The sequence below is a fragment of the Camelus dromedarius genome, chromosome 11, assembly GCF_036321535.1.
Source record: "Camelus dromedarius isolate mCamDro1 chromosome 11, mCamDro1.pat, whole genome shotgun sequence".
Lineage (NCBI taxonomy): Eukaryota > Metazoa > Chordata > Mammalia > Artiodactyla > Camelidae > Camelus > Camelus dromedarius.
Genome location: NC_087446.1, coordinates 410,602 through 425,836, shown reverse-complemented (window position 1 = coordinate 425,836; position 15,235 = coordinate 410,602). Strand labels below are relative to the sequence as shown.

Here is a 15,235-nt window from a genome sequence, read left to right as displayed (position 1 = left end):
CGGCTCGGCGCCTCCTTCGAGTCTCCTGCCTGGGGTCGCCCCCCTCCCCCCGTGGGGGGTCCCGCGGAGGGTGTCACGTCCTGCGTTTGTGTCTATTTTCTGAGGAGGAGGTTAATTAGGTTTCTTCATTGATTTCCGCTTGGAGGAGGTATACAGCACTTTTGCCTACAGTCTATGGGCCGAAACTAGTCAGAGAAGGCAGTATGACAAGGGAACCAGAGAGAAACTGGTAGATGCCACACAGCTGGCTTTGAAGATGGAGGAAGGGACCATGAGCCAAGGAATGCAGGAGGCCTCCAGAAGCTAGAACAGGCAAGGAACATCCTCCCCTAAAGCCTCCAGAAGGAAGGCAGTTTTGCTGACACCTTGATTTTAGCCCCTTAAAAGTTCAGAATTCTCACTTCCAGAACTGTAAGATAATAAATGTGCATTGTTTCAAGCCACTAAGTTTTTGGTAATATGAAAGTAACACATATGATATGCAGTCTTTTCTTTCTGGTTCCTTCACTTAGAGTAATATTTTTGAGCTTTATCCATGTTGTTGTCTCTATCAGTGGTCTGTTCCTTCTTATGATTAGTATTCCATTGTCCGGGTAGGTGACATTTTCTTTACCCCCCACCGTGTAATTATTTAAAGAAACCCCAGATAAAGTTGGAGTCAGGACAGGCCTGTAGGAGGCGCACCCATGCCCCCCATGCATCCTCAGGAAACAGGAAGACAGGTGTGTCTGGGTTCCCAGCCAGTCAGAGGCTGTCACAGCCCAATCAATGGGAAGCCTCCAATGAATCTTTAGTTATCACAACCCCTCCGAACTCCTCATTTTTCCCTGGAAAAGCAACCCCTCTTGGTACTTGTTTTCTGAATTTGCCTGTGATCTTCCATAGTTTCCACATACTGAGTTGCAATTCTTCTGGCTATTCCTGAATAAACTTGCTTTTGCTGGTAAAATAACTGGCTCTATTATATTATTAAAGTTGACACATCAATTGATGGACATTTGGGTTGTTTCCAGTTTTTGCCTATTATAAACAATGCTGTTACATAAATTTGCATACAAGTCTTTGCGTGGACCTATGTTTTAATTTCTCTTGGGTAAACACCTAGGAGTGAAAGTGTTGGGCTGTATGTTAAGTTTATGTTTAACTTTTTAAGAAACTGTCAAACTGTTCTCCAAAGTGGCTTTATCATTTTGCATTACCACCAGCAATGTATGAAGGTTCCAGTTTCTCCACATCCTTGTCAGCATTTGATGTTGTCAGCCTTTTTAATTGTAGCCATCCAAGGGGTTGTGTAGTGATAGCTCATGTGGGTCATTTTAACATTTCCCTAATGATTACTGATGTTGAGTATCTTTTCATGTGCTCATAAGTCATTTCTATTACATTCTTTGGTAAAATAGTTAAAACTTTTGCCTGTTTTTATGTTGGGTTGTTTGCCTTATCAGAGTTGTAAGATTTTTAAAAATATGTATTCTAGAATCAAGTCCTTTATCAGATACATGATTTAAAAACTATTTCCTCATCTGTGGCTTGTCATTTATTTTTCTTAGTCTAATCTTTTGAAGAGCAAAGGTTTTAAATTTTGACGAAGTCTAATTTATCAATATTTTTCTTTCATGTAGTACGTTTATGGTGTTATATCTAAGGAATCTTTTCCTAACCCGATGTCCTAGCCCAAGTAATTTTCCCTTTGTTTCTCCTAGAAGTAGTTCACTTCTCAGATTTAGGTCTATAATCCATTTTGAACTAATTTTTGTGGATGGTTTGAAGTAGGGGTTTAACGTCTTTTTTCTGCATATGAATAACCAAATTATCCAGTATCATTTGTTAAAAAGATATTGCTTCCCTATTGAATTGACTTAGAACTGTTACTAAAAAAATCAATTGATCATATTTGTAAGGCTTTGTTTTTTGACTCTCTATTCTGTTCCATTGTTATATATGCATATCCTTATACCAATTCTATACTATCCTGATTATTCTAACTTTATAGCACATTTTGAAATTGAGAAGTTAAGTCCTCCAACTTTGTTTTTTTCCAAAGCTCCTTTGGCTACTTCAGTCTTTTGTATTTCTATGTAAATTTGAGTATTCGCTTGTCAATTTCTACTGAAAAAGGAAGACCATCTGCTGAAAAATCCCCAGGTACTGCATTGAATCTATTGATCCGGTTTGGGGAGAATTGCCGTGTTAGCAATCATGAGTCTTTTAATCCATGAACATGGCATGTCTCTCCATTTATTTAGAGCTTTTCTAATTTTTCTCAGCGATGTTTTTATAGCATGGGTGTTGCGAGACCACTCTCAGGTTTGATGATTTGTAGAAAGGCTCACAGGACTCAGCATAGTCATTTTCATGGCCATGATTTATTACAGGAAAATGATACAAAGTAAAATCAGGAAAAGGAAAAGGCTCATGTGGCAAAGTTTGGGGGAGACCAGGTGCCAGCCTCGAGGGTCCTCATGGTGTTACACAGGGCGGAACTAATTGTCCCAGTGACTTGTGACAATGGGTGTAAAATGTTGCCCACCAGGGAAGGTCATTAGAAACCCTGCAGCCGCAGTTTTATGAGGAGCTTAAATTTATTTCTTATGGCCACTAACAAAGCTGGTACAGACTTGGAGACTTAGAACAACAGAAATTTATTCTCCCACAGTTCAGGAAGCCAGGAGCCAGAAGTCTGAAGTCAGCATGTCAGCAGGGTTGGTTCCTTCAGGTGGGTCTGAGGACAGTTCGTTTCAGGCCCCTCTGCTAACTTCTGTTGCTGCTAGCAATCTTTAGTGTTCCTTGGCTTGTAGATTTATCACTCCAATCTCTGCCTCTGTCTTTACATCACTTTCTCTTCTGTGTCTTTTTTCCTTTTCTTAGAAGGACACCTGTCATTGGATGTAAGACCCAACCTGATCCCAGATGATCTATCTTGACATCATAATTACATCAGCAAAGACCCTTTTTCCAAAGAAGGTCACATTCACAGTTTTTAGGTAGATATATCTTTTTTGGAAGGGTCCACTACAGGGCTGGTCAGATAGGCAATCTCTGCCTGGTGCTTGCCAAAATTCCAGACACCCAGAAAGAAAGCAGGTTTCAGCATAAATCATACTGTTGGTACAAACGGTTTAGGCAGAATGAGCCTCTCCAGTCATTTTGGGGATGGTGAGAAACTTCCTGACATCTGGTTTCTCGGTGCCGGCCCAGGACTAACCACGTAAGCAGGGTTTTTGTTTGCTTGTTTTGTTTTGTTGATGAATTGCTAGCCTGCTGCAGTGACTCTTTTCTGTGCGTACCACTTTAGTTCTTTTTATTCCTAAGTATTTTATTCATTTTGATGCAATTGTGAATAGAATTTTTTCTTAATTACATTTTCAGATTGTTTCTAGCATATAGAAATATAACTGTTGCTTATGTATTGATATTGTATCCTGTGACCTTGTTAAACTAGTTTATCATTTCCAGTTAATTTTTTGGGTAGATTCCTTAGGATTTTCTAAAGAGAGAATCATGTCATCTGTGAAAAAGACAATTTTGCTTCTTCCTTTTGATCTGTATGCCTTTAATTTTTTCTTGCCTTATTGCACTGGCTATAACTTTGAGTGCAATATAGAATCATTTCAAATATTTCTTCTATTTCTTTCCTCTCTTTCGGGTATTCCCATAATGTCTGTGTTACACCTTTTGTAGTTGTTCCACAGTCCTTGGATAGTCTGTTCTGTTTTGTTTTGTTTTTTTCCTCAGTCTTTGTTCTTTTAGTTTTCCAGTTTTTGAAGGTTCTCCTGATATAGCCTCAAGTTCAGAGATTCTTTCCTCAGCCGTGTACAGTCTACTGAAAAGCCCATCAGAGGCAGTCTTAGTTTCTGCTACACTATTTTACCTCTGACATTTCTTTGGTTCTTTCTTAGGATTTCCTTCACTCTGCTTAATTGCCCATCTGTTCTTGCCTGGTGTCTGCTTTATCCATTAGAGCCCTTAACATACGAATCATACTTGCACGAATTCCCAGCCTGATAGTTGCAACATCCCTGCCATATCTGGTTCTAAACCTTGCTCTGTCACTTCAAATTGTGTTTTTTGCCTTTCAGTCGTATAATTTGCCTAGTAATTTTTTTGATAGCCAGACATGAGGTACTGGGTGAAAGAAACTGCTATAAATAAGACTTAATAATTGGAGGTGAGGTGTGAGAGAGGGGAGGTCATCTGTAATCCTGTGATTAGATCTCAGTCTTTGAAGCTGTGCCTCTGGACTGAGAGCTTCCCAAGTGTTTCTCAGTTTTCTCTCCCCTCAGGATGCCCGGAGGGGGCTGGAGTTGGGTGTTTCCCTTTCCTAGATCAGTTAGGCTGGGATGAACCCTAGCAGGCCCGGCTCTTGTTAACTAGTCTTCCTTGCGGGCAAGTTAAGAACAGAGTGCTCTCTCTCCCCTGGCAGAAAGATGGAGGGGACTTTTCTCTGACACTCACTGTGGGAACCTGGTTGTGTGCCAGGAGGTAAATATCACAACACTGTGGGGGCTCCCTTATGATGGATCCCCCTGGAATTCTTAACACTCAGACTTGTACTGTGAGCCTCCAGAAGTCCATCAGCTACAGTTCAGGGACACCCCTCACCCCAATACATGCACAGGTTCTCAGGCCGGTTCCTCCCATGAGTCTCTGCTCTGATAAGCTGTGATGATGTGGATTCACCTGCCTTTCTCCCCAGGCTTGGAAGCAGTGGTTTGCCCTGTGTCCTCCCTTCTCTTACAGACCCAGGAAGAGTTGCTGATTTTTCAGTCTGTTTAGCCTTTTACATCTTAGGATGGAGTGGTGACTCGCAACCTCCTTGCATGCAAAATCCTACAGCTTGGAATTGAGGTGGTAAAACCAGATATCCTTGCCTTGTTTCCAGTCCTAGTGGAAAAGCATTAAATCTTTCACCATTAAGTTTGATGTTAGCTGTACATTTTTCCTCGATACCTTTTATGAAGTTGAGGAATTTCCTGTCTATTCCTAGTGTGTTAACAGTGTTTATCATGAACAGGTATTGGATTTAGAAAAATGCCTTTTCTGCAGCTATAGTGACAATCCTGTGGTCTTTATCCTCTATTCTATTAATACAGTGTATTACATTAATTGAGTTTTGGGTGCTAAACCAACTTTGCATTCCTGGGATAAACCCAACTGGTCTTAGTAGATAATCCTTTTTACATGTTGCCGAATTTGGTTCTCCATTCAAGGCTGTTGACTTGAGTGAACATCTTATGTTACTTTCTTTCAGCTTGAAGAACTTTCTTTAGTATTTCCGATGAGGCAATCTCCCAGCAATGAATTTTCTGCTTTGTTTATCTGGGAATGTCTTTATCCTACCTTCATTTTTCTTCTGCCTTCAGCTTTGAAGTACAGTATTGCTGAGTGTAGAATTTTTTCATTGGCAGGTTCTCCTGTTCTTTCAGCACTCTGAATATGACATTTTACTGCCTCTGGGCTCCATGGTTTCTTAGGAGAAGTCAGCTACTAATTCTGTCACTGTTCCGCTTTATGTGATGGGTCACTCTTCTCTTGCTGCTTTCATGGGAGATGCAGGAACTCAGTTATGGTGTGTACAGGTGTGGATATCCGTGTGTTTGTGCTACTTCGTTCATAGAGCAGGGGTCTTCTGATGTACTGGTCTGTATCTTGCTGCCCTGGTGGGGGGGTGGGGCTCTTGAGGAGAAGGACGGGATACGGCCACAGTTCCTCCAGTTCTGACTGTGCCCCAGGGGTGCACTCATTTTATATCACAGTTTTCCTTTTTCTCATTTATTGCTGAATGATTTTGCATTTGGTGATCTTAGCGATAGAATTTACTTTATTTGGTCTTCCGTATCGGAAATACTGAATTCTGCTTGGGTTTGTTCTAACTGCTCTGGGGAAACTCTAAGGCAGTTTGGAAGAGAACTCTGTTAAAGAGCCCTAGCTATCGACTATGTCTTATGATCAATCACAGAACATGGACTGTAGTAGCCTTGCATGTTTCTCTTTGCATATTACAGTATGTGATTATTTGTATAAACTACCCATTTTCTCCTCTCTCCTTTCCATTTTTTAAACAGGTTAACTTTACTATTTAGTTTTAACATAAATATTCAGTGGGACAGTGACCGAATTTGAGGAGTAATTAATGTAGCCAGTGACACATACAATGACTGTTGGGACTGTGCATACCCTCATTTTAGGGAAAGTGAGAATTTCTTCACTTGCAATAAGGATGGATGTACCTTGTTAGGTGAAAGTATTGTTTTGCTGTTGTGTGGAAGTTCAAACATGTTTGAAAGGATGCATACAGAAGCTGGCCTTGGGAGGGTTGGACTCTGCTCATTTTCTACTTACTGCCTCAGCTCTAAATCTACTTCTCTTTGTCTGCTCTGCAAGAAGGGAGCTGGCTCCTAGAAGGATTTCTCTTCTGCAGCTGGCACAGTCTTGAGCTTCACGGGCAGCGAGTGCTGGAGGGTCACTCCTGGGGGAAGGGACTTCCTGGAGTAGGTGTGCATTCTCTCTCCTCTTGTTCTATGGCACAGCAGCCAGATGCACTTGTGGGGGTCACACAGTGGTGCCACCTCTGCAGATGGCTTCCCATTGAGTGTCAGCAGTGCCCTCATTGGCAGGTTCCTCATGCATCCTGCAGACGCCTGAGCCGGAGGTTCCCAGGGCTTAGCCAGTAGACACCTTGAGAGGTGCATTAGCTCCATTCCAGAACAGCCTGGGGAACACCTCTGTCGTCCACTGGGCTGCAGCCACACAGCTCTCCAACACAGAACGAACTCCCTCCTTGGGGAGGGGACCCCTGCCAAGTTTTGTCCTGTCTTGAATATATAGTTCTTTATTCCTTTATAATTATTCCCCTGTAATCAGTAATCTCCATATCAGACTTTCTCTGAAGTCACTCTTTGGTCTCTGTCCCCTTATTGGACCAGGACTACTGATTCAGGAGGAAAAACCAAGCTGGGAAAGGGGCTGTGAGTGTGCCTGTGTGCAGGCATAAGTGCACATGTGCATGTGAGTGTGCACGCATGTATGTAGGTTTGAGCTCTGAAATGGAGAGGTCAGGGAAGACCTCTTGAGGGGGGTGGACAATGGAGTAAGATGGAGGCGATGAGTCAGTAAGCAAGGTGATCACTAGAGAGTGTGAAAGAATGCATGCACAAGTGGCCTGTTGCAGGAGCTTCTCGTGACTGGAGGTACAAGGCGCAGAGCACACGAGACACTTGACTGTGAGCACCTGTGAGTGGCAGCAAGGACTGGCCTTTGTGCTGTGTGAGCCGGGAGCCCTTGAGGGAGGGATGGGGTTGGATCTTTTTCACTGGGTGCCATGCTGATGACAACAAACTGGCCTCCAGTGACTATGCCAGGAGAGACAGACGCAGGGAGCCTGCCCAGGGGCTGCTGTGGGAGCGGGTGAGAGGAACTGTTCTTGGACCAGGGCCAGAGAGGGAGAGCTGCCTATAGCTGGAAGTAGAGGGATTTGCTGATGTGTCCAGTGTGGGGTGTGAGAGGAAAGGGGCCCCAGCTGACCCCAGGCATTCACAGCTGGACAAGCAGTGGGAGCATCTGAAGCGCTGGGGCGCCTGGCCCTGAGCCCCTGTTCTGCAGCACCTCCAGCCTCGGTGGGGAGGGTCTTCCCTTGTTTAGTTTGCAAACTATTCTTGGTTGTTAGACTAACACTTTTTCACCGTCTCTTCCTGAAGGTTCACCCTACAGAACTTGCCAGAAATCTGCCCTTTAGGATACCAGGGAAAGGTGTTCAGGGGAGCGTCTCACCGGCTAGCGGCCCGAAGGGTGCTGGGGAAGAGGAGCCGCAGGAGCTGGACACCGGGACGCGGCGCTTCCTACCGGCCCGCGCGGCGGCGGGGCAAACCCCCTCCCGCAGCGTCTCTCCCGCGCGGACAAGGCTCCCCGTAGCCGGGCGCCCGCATCCGTTTACGCGGAGGATCATGTGCATTCGGAGCAGAGGCAATAAAGTGACAACTGGCAGAAGTGTTAGCTGTTCCTCAAGTGCTCGATTTCCTTTCCCAACGTCTTTTCGTGGTTCACGTTGACACCCGAAGTAACAATTCTCATTTTAGAGATCAGTTTGATTGAGTTAAACAACGACAACAAATGTCAAATGGGCATATATCTTAAGGTGTAAAATACTGCAAGGACCAGTGCGGCGCTTAAAAGAACTCACAGGTCTGGTGTCTGCAGCTCCAGCGCTCCCAGCTCTGTTAGGAGAGAGGACGGACAGGGGACTCCGCGGGGCCTACGGCGGGCTGACCGCTGCTCGACGCCACGCGCACAGAGTCCAGGAGCCGCCCAGTTAGTTGCTCCAGCTGCGAAGACTTTCAGCCTTAGAGGAAGGCCCCCAGGGAGCAGGAAGCCCTTGCCCCAGGTGTGTGACCCTCAGATCTTTTCAGACCTCCGGAGGGGTACTGTTGCTGACGATACATTTGAAAATTTATCACAGCAAATGCTTTATCCCATCAGAAGTTCCCCACGCTTGTATAGAACCTTACCGACACCTCCGGGGGACGAGCCAAGAAGGAAGCCGCGCGCGCCGCCCCCCCGACGCGCCGCCCCCCCCTCCCGAGCGTGCCGCCCCCCAACCCGGCGCATCGCCCACAACGTGCCCCTGACCCGGCGCAAGCGTGCGCGCCCGCATGAGGCCCCGCCCCCGGCGTGCGCGCGCCAGAACGCCGTCACCGCCATTTTGGAGCGACCGGAACGCCGCCTGCGGCCCGAGCCGGTCCCGAGTCGCCGGCCGACCGCGCGGTGTCCGTGGGCTCCTCGCCCCGCCGGGCCCATGTGGGTGCGGCCCGCCCCAGGCCGCCCGGGCTTCGCCGCCGCCCGCGCCCTGGCCTCCACCGGCGCCTTCGAGGAGCCGCCGCGACGCCTGGTTCGCGGGGCAGGTGAGTGCGGCCGCCCCTCAGAGCAGGCGGTGCGCGCCCGCTGGGCCCGCGGTGCCACCCTGTCAGTGTCCTCGTGTCAGTGTCCACCCCCGTCATGTCCTCCACAACAGTGTCTGCCGACCTGTCAGTGACATCCTGTCAGTGTCCCACCATCAGGGGCCTCCCATCAGTGTCCACCCATCAGTGCCCCTCATGTCGGTGCCCTCCCACCCCTCTGCTTTCCCCCCAGTGTCCCCCTGAGCAGTGTCCACCCCACCTCTGGTGCCCACCTCCCTGCCAGTCGCCGCCCTCCATCAGTGCCCTCCCCGCTGATGTCCTTCCTTCCCGCATGCTGCCCAACACCGGCGCGCTGCATCCTAGGCCTGTCCATCCCGTCAGTCCTGCCTAGATCGTCAGTGTCCCCTCCCGTCCTCACCGCTCCCGCCCTTACCCCCGTCTCTTAGGACCTTTCCCATCAGTGCCCTCACCCACCTGCCAGTGGTGCCCTTCCCAGTGCCCCCCACTGCCTGTCTCCTGCCTGTCCATGCCGGGCACTCCCCTCCCCATTGCCCACTGTCGCCAGCCCCTTATCCACTCACTGGGTCCTCTCTCTGTCCCTTTTCCCATCACCATTAGGGTTTCACGTGTCTCCAGTCACCCACTCCCATTCTGTCACCTCCTTACTTCTCACTGCCCCATTTATTCTTCCATCCCCACCTTCTCTTCTTCCACACCTGTCACCTACCCCCATGCACCTTACTGGCCCCTTCATGTTCTCTCACCTGTCCCTGCAGTGTCTTCCACGCAGCCTCACTGCCTGCATGGTCCTCCCACCTGTTACTGACTGCCCCCAGTCTTCTGCTGATCACCTGCCTTACCACCGCCAGCCCATCAAGTCCGTCGCTTCCACTGAGTCCCTGCCTTTCACTGGGTCTTCTTCCCCATTTTGTCCCTGTGCCCACTTGTCTTCTTCTTGTGGCTTTTTCCTGCCCGTTACTCTTCCACCCACCTGTCACCTCCCCCCGTGACCTCTTCTGCCCATGCCCTTGGCCTCTCAGTGCCTGGGCCATGGCTGACACTCTCAGCTGTTCACCTTTTCTCTATGTCCCTTTCTGGCTTCCTTTCCCTTTTGGCTTCTCTAACTCTCATGTCAGCTAAGCTCTGGAAGGCACGAAGTAGCTGGCTGTGAGAAGAGGTGGAGCAGATCCTTCTAGGTGGAGGGGCAGCGCATGCAGAGGCCCTGAGGTGGACCTCCTCCGGGAACTGAGAGGAGGCTGAGATGTGGCCAGGCTGAGGGGAGAGCGCTGGTCTCCCGGCCATGGCCACACCGCTCCGCATGGCATGTGGGTCTGAGTTGGCGAGTGCCATCAACACATGAATGTGGGACATGCGTAAGAGGGGGAGATGAGGCTTTTGGAGTGAGTACAGTTGTGGTTTAGACATTGGTGACACTTACGGACGTCTTTTGGGGGTAGAGCTCTTGAGGCTTGCTGATACGTTAGGAGAGGGGTGTGAGGGAAAGGGAGGACTCAGGGTGATTTCTAGGCTTATTGATGGAAGACGTGAGTGGACGGGGTACTGTTTACTGCTGTGGGGAAGCTAGGTGGGGTGGTAGCAGGTGCAGGGCTGTCATTATAGGTTGGAGGTAGAAGGCAAGGCTTTCTCTTGGCTGAAAGTAGTGGAAAAAGTCTGACAAATCAAAGGATTGTTTGGGAGAAGGTATCTTGCAGAAGAATTGAGCCAGAGGAGAGGTCAAGCTGCAGATATACCATCTCAGCATGAGATACTGTTTAAAACCTTGGGAATGGCTGTTTATTTACACACACGGCAGAACTTTGATCATTTATTGTGGGGTACTGTCTTAAAGGCTTAGTGTGAGTTATTTAATTCTCACAAAAACTCTAGGATGAATAAAGCTTTATTTAGAAAAACAAGCCCAGACCCCAGACACTTTTTAGAGTGCCTCATTTAATTCTTTTTTTTTAATTCTTTTTTTTAAACAAAGTGCTTTACCTTTTATTCTTGTATTCTTATGAGACATAACATTTAGACATGAAGTGGGAGTGATGTGACTTGTGCAGAATTTACTATAAACCAGAGAGTGAAGACCAGTGCTACATTCTACATTTTGACATCTAACCCAGGAACATTTATTTCTTCTTTTTTTTTTTTTAACAGTCTTTATTTTTTAGAGCAGTTTCAGGTTCACAGCAGAATTGAACAGAAAATACAGAGTTCACACATAGCCCTCCCCACCCACACGTATGTACTCCCTTACCTTCAACATCCCTCATCAGTGTGGCATATTTGGTACAATCAATGAACCAACATGGGCACATTATTATCAGCCAAAGTCCATAGTTTACATTAGGGTTCACTCTTGATGTCATACATTCTATGGGTTTTGACAAATGCATAATGACATGCAGCCACCACTATAGTATCATACAGAATAATTTAATTGTCCTAAGAATCCCTTGTGCTCCATCTATTCATTCCTCCCTCCCTCCCTCTCCCCAAACCCCTGGAAACCACGGTCTTTTTATTGTTTCTGTAGCTTTGCCTTTTCCAGAATGTTAATTTGGAATCATACAGTTTGTAACCTTTTCAGACTAGCTTCTTTTCGTTTAGTAATATGTCTTTTAAGTTTCTTCCATGTTTTTCATGGCTTGATAGCTGGTTTCTTTTTCTTTGTCTTTTTTTTTACTGCACATATATTTTAATTTACATATATGTATTTTTCATTGTCTCTAAGAACATTTAGAGCTTTATCTTTTAAACTTACATAGTTATCAAAGGAATAAAGCCAACCACAAAATAAGAATTAATTCAAAAAGAGACTTACATCCTGCTGTTAACAGCAACATTATTTACAATTGCCAAGATGTGAAAGCATCCTAAGTGCACATCAATAGTTGAACAGATAAAGAAGAAGCTGTATATGTGTGTGTGTGTGTGTGTGTGTGTGTGTAAAATGGAATACAACTCACCCAGAAGAAAGAAAGATACTTTGCCATTTGTGGCCCTTCATTCACTTTTTTTTTTTCCCACTTCAAAAGCCAGAATTTTATAACTGGCATGAACATTTCCATTGCATCAAAAACAGCAAAATACCTAGAAAGAAACTTCACCAAGGAGGTTACCTATACTCCAGAAACTGAAATGACACAAAGAAATGTGCTCTTGGATTGGAAGACTCAACACTATCAAAATGGCCACACTACCCAAAGCAATCCACAGATCCAATGCAACCCCCGTCAAAATACTCAAAACATTCCTCACAGAACTAGAACAAACAATTCCAAAATTTATAAGGAACCACAGAAGACCCCGAGCAGCCGAAGTAATCTTTTGTAGGTCTCTTTTTTTTGTAGGTCTTTCTTCTTTTTGTTCTCTTATGGTTTGATGACTGGAGAAGTTCCTTTAACATTTGTTGTAAAACTGGTTTGGTGGTGCTGAATTCTTTTAACTTTTGTTTATCTGTGAAGCTTTTGATTTCTCCATCAAATCTGAACGAGAGCCTTGCTGGATAGAGTATTGGTTGTAAGTTTTCCCCTTTGATAACTTTAAATATGTCATGCCACTCCCTTCTGGCCTGTAGAGTTTCTGCTGAAAAAATCAGCTGATAACCTTGTGGGAGTTCCCTTGTATGTTATTTGTTGCTTTTCTCTTGCCAATTTTCATATTTTCTCCTTATCCTTAATTTTTGTCCATTTGATGATTATGTGCCTGAGTGTGTTCCTCTTTGGGTTGATCTGTGTGGAACTCTCTACGCTTCTTGGACTTGGGTGACTGTTTCCTTTCCCAAGTTTGGAAAGGTTTCAGTGATTACTCTGAAAATTTTCTCAGGTCCTTTGTCTCTCTCTTCTCTTTCTGGGACCCCTATAATGTGAATGTTAATGTACTTCATGTTGTCCCAGAGTTCTCTTAAACTATCCTCATTTCTTTTCATTCTTTTTCTTTGTTCTGTTCTGTGGTAGTGACTTCCACTAATCTGTCTCCTATCTCACTGATCCGTTCTTCTACCTCATTTAGTCTGTTCTTGGTTCCTTCTAGTGTGTTATTCATTTCAGTGATTTTATTCTTCAGCTCTGGATATTCTTTATGTTTTCCAACTCTTTGCTAAAAACTTCGCTCTGTGCATCTATACTCCTCTTGAGTTCTCTGAACATCTTGACCATCGTTACTTTAAACTCTCAGATAAATCACCTATCTCCTCATCACTTATTTCTTCTGGGATTTTATCTTGTTCCTTGGCCTGGGAGATACTCCTTTGCTGCCTCATCATCTATCTTTCTATTTTTAGTTTTAGGTAAGTTAGTTATGTTTCTTGTTCTTGGAGAGGTGGCCCTCTGTGGGAGAGGTCCTATGCGTCCCAGCAGTACACTCCTCTCTTGTCACCCGAGGGCCAGGGTCCTGTTCGTCCCAGGGTAGAGTCTGGCCTGTGTTTGTGGATTCTTTCCACAGGCTTTGGGATTGCTGTTTTCTTGTTTCTGGCATCTGCCCCTGGTGGGTGAGGCTGGACTAAAGGCTTATGCAGGTTTCCTGGCAGGAGGAGCCGGGGCCTGCACACTGCTGGATGGAGCTTGGTCCTGGACCTCTGGTGAGAAGGGCCGTGTCTAGAGGCCTCTGTGGCTCAGGAAGTCTGCTGATGGGTGGGGCTGTGCTCCCACCCTGTGTGTTATTTGGCCTGGGGCTTCCCTACAGGCTATTGGGTGGGGCTAGGTCTTGGTGCTAATGATCCAATCAAGATGGCAGCCTCCAGGAAAGTTCATGTACATGAACACTCCTGGAATGTCTGCCACCAGCTTTTATGTCCCCTGGGTGAGCCGCAGCCATCCATCACGTCCCCAGGAGACCCTCCAAAACTAGCAAGCAGACCTGGCCCAGGTTCCTATGAAATCACTGCCTCTGCCCTTGGACCTGGTGCACGTGACTTTCGGTGTATGCTTCCCTAGAGGGTGAAGTCTCTTTTTCCCCCAGTCCTGTGGGACTCCTGGCACCAAGCCCTGCTGGCCTTCAAAACCAGACGTTGTCGGGTTTCCTTCTTGCAGTGCCAGAACCTCGGACTGGGGAGCCTGACGTGGGGCTCAGAACTCTCCTGTGGGAGGGTCTCTGCGACTTAACTATTCTTCAGCTTGTGGGTCGCCCACCCAAGGGGTATGAGGCCCAATTTTATCTCAAGCATATCCCTCCTACCGTCCTGCTGTGGTTCCCTCTTTATGCTTCCAGTTGCAGAAGATCTTTTTTGCTAGGTTCCAGCTTTTTTTTTTGATGGTGATATAGAAGTCAGTTGTGGTTTCATTGTAGTCGCAAGGAGAGGCGAGCTCGTGGTCCTACACCTACGCCATCTTGTATTTATTTTCTTCTTTTTTAATTTATTTTTTACTTTATTTTTAAAACTTTTTTTTGTGGGGGAGGTAATTAGGTTTATTTACTTATTTGCTTGTTGTTGGAGGTACTGGGGATTGAACCCAGAACCTCATTCTTGCTAAGCATGTGCTCTACCACTGAGCTATTACCCCCCACCCCCACAACGAGGTAGTTACTCTTAATATTCCTGTTCATATTCATATGAGAGCACCAAGGCATAAACAAATTAAGTAATGTACCCAAGGTAGCACTTAATAAGTGGAAGAGCCAAGACTCAGCTTAGAGGGTCAGACTCCAGGGGGTGACCCTGCACGTGGTAGTTTGCACTTAGCATAGAATTCAGAGGACACTAAAGAGAGTGTATCATTTTCCTTCTGTCCTTCGGCCGTCTTTCTCTTGGAAATCATGTCTTGTCCATAACAGAAAGCAGCCCTCTTCTTTTTAACACAGAATGTACAATCTTCTGTGTCTTTACAAATATTCCACCATTTAAGAATTATTCAAGAATATTTTACACCCAGTGAAATGTAGATATATACTTAAGTGTATGTTTGGTGAATTTTTCACAAATGTATACACCTGTGTGTTTATCAGTCCTGTGACGATATAGAACATTTGTATCATCCCTAAAAGTTTCTTTGTGTCTCTTTTCAGTTATTACAGTCATCCTTCAAAATCCCAAGGCAACAGTTGTTCTAATTTCTGTCATTACAGATTAGTTTCGCAGGTCCTGAACTTCACGTAAATGGAATCATAACTAATATGTGCTCTTTTGTGTCTGTTTTCTTTGTGTAATGTTTTTGAGGTTTATTGATTTTGATGGCTATATCTATAGTTTGTGCCTTTCAAGTAGTATACATGTGTGTGAAAATATAATTTATCTCTTTTCTTAGTGATGGACATTTGAGTTGCTTTCACTTTTTGGCTGATGTGACTAAAGTCATTGAAAATTATTGTACATGTCTTTTGGGGACATATTATTTCTT

General features: G+C 45.6%; 1 protein-coding gene across 3 annotated transcripts in view; it reads left to right on the top strand.

Moving 5' to 3' along the window:
* The first annotated feature begins 8,711 nt into the window (after positions 1-8,711).
* PPP6R2 (protein phosphatase 6 regulatory subunit 2) overlaps positions 8,712-15,235 on the top strand; it is a 68,357-nt gene continuing 61,833 nt past the window's right edge. Inside the window, exon 1 of one of the 3 annotated variants that reach the window (XM_064491326.1) lies at positions 8,712-8,897. The gene's annotated coding sequence lies outside the window, so the exon portion shown is untranslated. The remainder of the gene's footprint in view (positions 8,898-15,235) is intronic. The other 2 variants (XM_031463550.2, XM_031463556.2) reach the window with 2 other exon arrangements.